The 6000-nt window shown below is 39.6% G+C and overlaps 1 protein-coding gene across 1 annotated transcript in view; it reads left to right on the forward strand.

Moving 5' to 3' along the window:
- Positions 1–5094, forward strand: part of TMEM179 (transmembrane protein 179) — a 188695-nt gene extending 183601 nt beyond the window's left edge. The window contains exon 5 of the transcript XR_011337574.1: positions 5081–5094. The gene's annotated coding sequence lies outside the window, so the exon portion shown is untranslated. The remainder of the gene's footprint in view (positions 1–5080) is intronic.
- Positions 5095–6000: the final 906 nt, after the last annotated feature.

Here is a 6000-nt window from a genome sequence, read left to right on the forward strand (position 1 = left end):
GCTTATATAAATACCCAGCGCATGGCAACTCGTCTCTTTTTTCCCCTTATTTTTCTTGTGCTAACCTCTCGGGAGAGTTAGCTTAAAAATTCACCCCATATAGCCTCAGAAACCTTCAACGCTGATTTCTCATGTCCTAAACCCAAGGGTCAGTACAAGCATCTATGTAAAGCAGCACACAGCAATCCATTCTAATTGCATAATAGAGGCATGGGAGACAAAGAGAGAGAGGGGATGTGTTTCATATTGTTTGATAGTGGCACAAAGTGGTGTAGTGCTCTGAGCCTTCAAACCCAAACAGAGGGACGCAAAAGAGGTAGGAGCTCTCAGTACTGCTATTGTGCAGCTCTCAGATCAGTCTGTTTCATCAGGGCAAAGGAAAAAAAGGATAATGAAGTCTATAGGTCTTCTTGTGCACTTAAACCCCAAGCTAGCTTGGTGCAGCTTGAATCAGGATAATATCTGAAACTTTCCTTTCTGAGCCCTTTCTTTTTCTTCTCAAATGGCAACTTTATGAATAATTTTACTCTGTCAGGGAAAAAATTCCTTTCTCAATCCTGATAAATAGATTAGTCTTCTGACATGGTATTCCAGTGAGCTTAAATATCTGTTAAACTCACACTTCTTCTCATATCTCAAAGATATTAGAACTCTGAGCCCTCTCTGATCATGAATGGAACTCAGCCAAGTCCCACTAAGAAAAATAGCAACATAAAATGGAAAGTGTGCCAGGAATTCCTTGCTGAGGACTTAAGTACAAGACTATTATTGTCTGTTCTTCTTCAAAGAGATTTCTTGCAGTTTCATAAAACTTCCAGCCTCATCCACTGAATTATGCCTTTCAAACGTCTTTGTACTGCTCAAAGTCCATGCCGTTAGCTTAGTGTTAGTTCAGAGTTTTACAGAGAGATCTGTTACTATGTCCTTACTTGACCTGCAGAGCCCGAGGTACTTTAGCAGTACTGATCCAATCCACTAAATTGTGCGAGAGTTAAATTTTTAGTCTTCTCATACCAATCAAGTGTTTAGACAAGTATTCAGTTCCCCCGGAATGTCATTCCAAGACCATATAATACCAACAGTGTTACTTTTCCCATCTCTTTTTTTTCATGACACTGAATTTTTTAGGGTCTGGATTGGGCATTAGTATGTGCTTCTATAAAGCAGGAACCTTGTGGAAAAAGTTGATCTCATTTACCTGGGCTTCTAATCACTTCCCATATATCACCCTTACAGCAGCAGTCAAGCAAAACCTAACTCCTCCTAGGACAGCAAACATGGATGAATTTGTGAGGCAGAGATGTTTATACATTTTCTCATTATTGCTGATGCCATATAGCTCATATGTCTGGATAACACTGTGGAGTTATGTGGTTGCAGGGCAGCCCTTGGTGTGTGGGTGTAGAATCTGCCTTCCTGAGACTGGGAAAAGGAGTCCAGAAGTTGTAAAATGAGAGTTCTAACCTGAGGACCTGACTCCAGTTAATGGATTTAGTACTAAATGTAAATTATTGCTAATATAAGACACTGGAAGACAATTCTAGTCATTAATGAGAACAAGTATGAAGTAATTATTTCTTGTCAGTCTTAATGAGAGAAAGCAAAGACTGTGCCAATGGATTACCACTTTATACTTCTGCCTTCACTGAGATGAAGCTCCATGTTGAAGCACAAAAGATAATACAGAACAAGATGGAAACATAACATAAAAATTACTGTTTTGAGAACATAAGTAAAAGCCAATTGTTTAGTGAATTTAAGTTATGCCAATATTTGGCATTGGCTTTATTTAAGCATTTTTAACATATTCAACATCATCTTGATTTGAGGAGGAACAATGAAATTATTGCAAGTAATTTGCTGATAACCAGCTCTGTCTGGTTTTTGTAATTAAAAAAGTGATTAAGAAAGGCTAAGTCATTAATGCTTGAACTGCTGCAGCTGGGATATGCACAGGAACAGAAAATTTATAAACTTTTGGCAGAGATTTATTTAGTGGTTCTTTTTGAAGAAAATTCTTTCTTTATCTCATCTAGAGAATGTGAGAAATAATAGATCAACATCATGAGCGGAGAAGAGCAATCATTCCAATAAAAGCCAGGCGATTTGTAAAAGTAGACCCTATCCAGAGGATACAACTGCTGAATATTGCAGCTCAGCTACTTTGTCTTTTGCCAGCATTATTATCTCAAGGGCAGATGGTTTGGTTTGGCAGGTAACTAGGTAAACTATAGAGAAGCCACAGTGCTCCATAGCCAAGACCAGTGTTGAAGCTCTGTTTTCATCCCCTGAAAATGGACAGATTATTTTTCTTTCTTTTATTTTTTTTTTTTTTGGTTTATGTATCCACTTTCTGTTTCTGAGCAAATGTAGAAGCACTAGTAGAGGATGGGACAGGTCTTCTGATATAAATGAAAGCAAAGAATAAAAGACAATAAAAGACCTTCTTTCTTCCCATGTTGCAGAAAGATGCAGGAATACTTGGGATAATGTTTAGTATTGCATCTAGTCACTTATCTCACCTACGTCTCCAAACCTGTTGAATGTTTGGGATGTGCACACCAGCCTAGGCTGTGAGTCTGCAAGAGGGAGAGGATGCACCCCCTTCTCTGCCTGTGAAATGGGAGCCAGCATCCTAAATCAGCCTCAGCAACTGCAATTCAGAAATATTGATTCAAGATCACTTGCACACACCACACTCTGAATTTCATGTCACTTATAACTTGCAGAAAACTACCTGAAAATTAATTTTTAAAATTTGTCACAAGTGTCATGAGGTTCACTTTTTCAATTGCTCTACCTTTTGCTGCAATGCTTAAAATAAGGGGGTAAGTATCTACTTCTGCTATAAAAGGTTAAACAGCCAAGGTAAACCAGACATCTATACGTATGTAGATATTTGAAAAGTCAGGGTAAATCCCTGGTGACTGAAAGAAAGGCAACGTTGTGTCCATTTTTTAAAAGTTTAGAAAAGATGACCCAGGGAACCACTGAACTATGATCCAGTGCCTGGGAAGGTCATGGAACAGATCCTCCTAGAAGCTATACTAAAACACATGGAGGACAGGAAAGTGATTCAAGACAGCCAGAATGGATTCACCAGGGGCAAGTCCTGCCTGATCAACCTTGTGGCTTTCTATGATGGGATGACCACACCAGTGGACGTGGGACAAGGAATGGATGTTATCTATATGGACTTCTGTAAAGTGCTTGACATGGTCCCCCATAACGTCTTTCTCTCTAAATTGGAGAGATATGGATTTGATGGGTGGACTGTTTGGTGGATAAGGTATTGGTTGGAAGGTCACATTCAGAGACTAGTGGTCAACAGCTTAGTATCCAGATGGAGATCCATGACAAGAGGTTCCCCTCAGGGGTCCATATTGGGACTGGTGCCATTTAATATTTTCAATAATGATACAGACAGTGAGATTGAGTGCACCCTGAGCAAGTCTGCAGGTGACACCAAGCTGAGTGGTACAGTTGTCACACCAGAAGGACAGGATGTCATCTAGAGGAACCTGGATAAGCTGGAGAAGTGTGCCTGTGTGAACCTCATGAGGTTCAACAAGGCCAAGTGCAAGGTCCTGCATCTAGGTTGAAGCAATCTGCGATTTCAATACAGGATAGGGAATGATCGATAAGAAGCTCAACATGAGCCAGCAATGTGCAGTTGCAGCCAGAAAGCCAACTGTATCCTGGGCTGCATCAAAAGAAACATTTCCAGCAGGTCGAGGGAGGTGATTCTTTCCCTCATCCCTCGTAACACCCTACCTGGAGCACTGTGTCCAGTTCTGGAATCCCCAACACAAGAAGGGTATGGAACTGTTTTAACAGATCCAGAGGAGGGCCATAAAGATTATCATAGCACTGGAGCACCTCTGCTATGAAGAGAGGCTGAGAGAGTTGGGGTTGTTCAGACTAGACAAGAGAAGACTCTGAGGAGACCTTATAGCAGCTTTCCAGTACCTGAAGGGGGCCTACAAGAAAGCTGGGGAAGGACTTTTACGAGAGCAGGTAGTGATAGGATGAAGAGGAATGGCTTTAAATTGGAAGGTGGAAGATTTAGATTACACATTAGGAAGAATTTCATCACAATGAGGGTGATGAGACACTGGAAGAAGTTTTCCAGGGAAGTTGTGGATGCCCCATCCCTGGAGGTGTTCAGGACAAGGTTGGATGGGGCCTTGAGCACCCTGATCTAGTGGCAAGGTGTCTCTGCCCGTGGCAGGGGATTAGAAATGGATGATCTTTAAGGTCCTTTCCACCCCAGACCATTCTTTGATTCTATGATTCTCTATATAAGTATATACATATATATATAAGATATATTGAAAATATTTCTACTATGTAAACATGTTTCTTTAAGTACATTAGCAATGAATGATACACCATATTTTTTTAGAGCACGGACCTACAGATCTAGTCTAGGTAGAGATAGACTTGTGTTTCATACTTAACTATGTTAGAGCCAGTCCTGAAGTTCTCAATACACACTTTCAGAGCAATTCAGTGCAGAATTTTTCATGAGCTGGAGATAAAAACTATTCCTTGCTAGAGTGAAATCAATTAAGATCTATCAAACTTCAGGCAAATAACTTTCTGCTTGGTAATGCCACCTAAGAACAGCCAGAGGCTTTAAAATTTATTATTACCCTTGCTGAGCAGCAGCATGGCTCCTACATTAGTCTTCTAAAAATAATGAAATTATGTCAATAGAATTCTTATTTTTTTCTGCACAAGGATACTATAGGAGATAATGAGAGAATACCAGGAATCAAAGCTTTTGCTTTAGAAAGATTTACAGCTGCTGCTTCATACCATAAGTCAACACTGAATAATTAAAAGACTTGTAATTAAAGGATAATTTAGTATTGATTGTGTCCTAGAGCAAGGGGACCAGTTCACTGTTGCCATACCATCCTGTGCAAGCTTCATCGGCCAGACAGTGAGAGCCCAATTATCCTAAGTAGCCATCAGCAACGGGACAGCATCTCCTCCAATCCATTCCCATGTGTTCCACAGGTGCATTAACAAGAGGACAGAGCAGATTATGAGGAAAAAGTTATTATCTTACAAGGTCTTTAGTATCAGACATTCCCTCAGACCACTCCATGCTCCAGAAATGAATCTTAAGTCTATTTTATTCAGGAAAGTAAGGGTGTGGGATACCTCTTCAGTCCAGTTTTCTTCTTGTTTTTGTGTGCCTTCTCTTCATGGTTCCTGTAATGGGCTACTTTGGAGTGAGCATCTTTGTCAGGTGTCTCTGACTGCTGTCTCCAGAGTTTTTCAGAAACAATCTCAGAACTGCTGGAGAATTAAATGAGACAAGGATGGCCATTGTGTACCTGCTCTCCAGTTCACAAACTATCTGCATCAATGCAGCCATAGACATAATTTAACTAGACTTTCTGAAAGGAGAAGGCTTCAGTTTGCTAATGCACACAGAGGACTTGTTCATCGTTGCACTGATGAACAGGAAAAGGCCAACCACTGTAATATGGAAAGGGAGGCTGTCAAAAATCAGGAAGTCACATTTCTTTCCATGACACCTTGATGATCCTCTGATTAAATTTTACTATCCCTTAAGAGTATATTGCCACCAATCAATTGATTTTTTTTGTTCTTCCAGGATCTCATATGTTTCCTGTATGCATCTTATATCATAGAAATTAGGTCATATTTAACAGACTGAATCATAAACATTAGAGATTGAAAATCTCATTAAGTCATCAAATTTATTCCTTTGTCAGTGCAAAACATTTCCCATGTAGAATAGAATTTAAGTTTTAACACAACGTATGTTCAACCTACAAATATTAATTTTAGTGGTTATTCCACAGAAACTATTCATGCTATGAGTGATTTTTATGGTAATCTGAATTTCCTTTGTGAAACTTTGCCCCACAGCTTTTAATTATATCTCTACATTGCTCTTCCTGTCTCTAGAAAAGTACTATTTGGAGGTAATAATCATACACCTTCTTTCCCAAGCTGTTC

This window comes from Phaenicophaeus curvirostris, chromosome 5 (assembly GCF_032191515.1).
Source record: "Phaenicophaeus curvirostris isolate KB17595 chromosome 5, BPBGC_Pcur_1.0, whole genome shotgun sequence".
NCBI classification, from domain to species: Eukaryota; Metazoa; Chordata; class Aves; order Cuculiformes; family Cuculidae; genus Phaenicophaeus; species Phaenicophaeus curvirostris.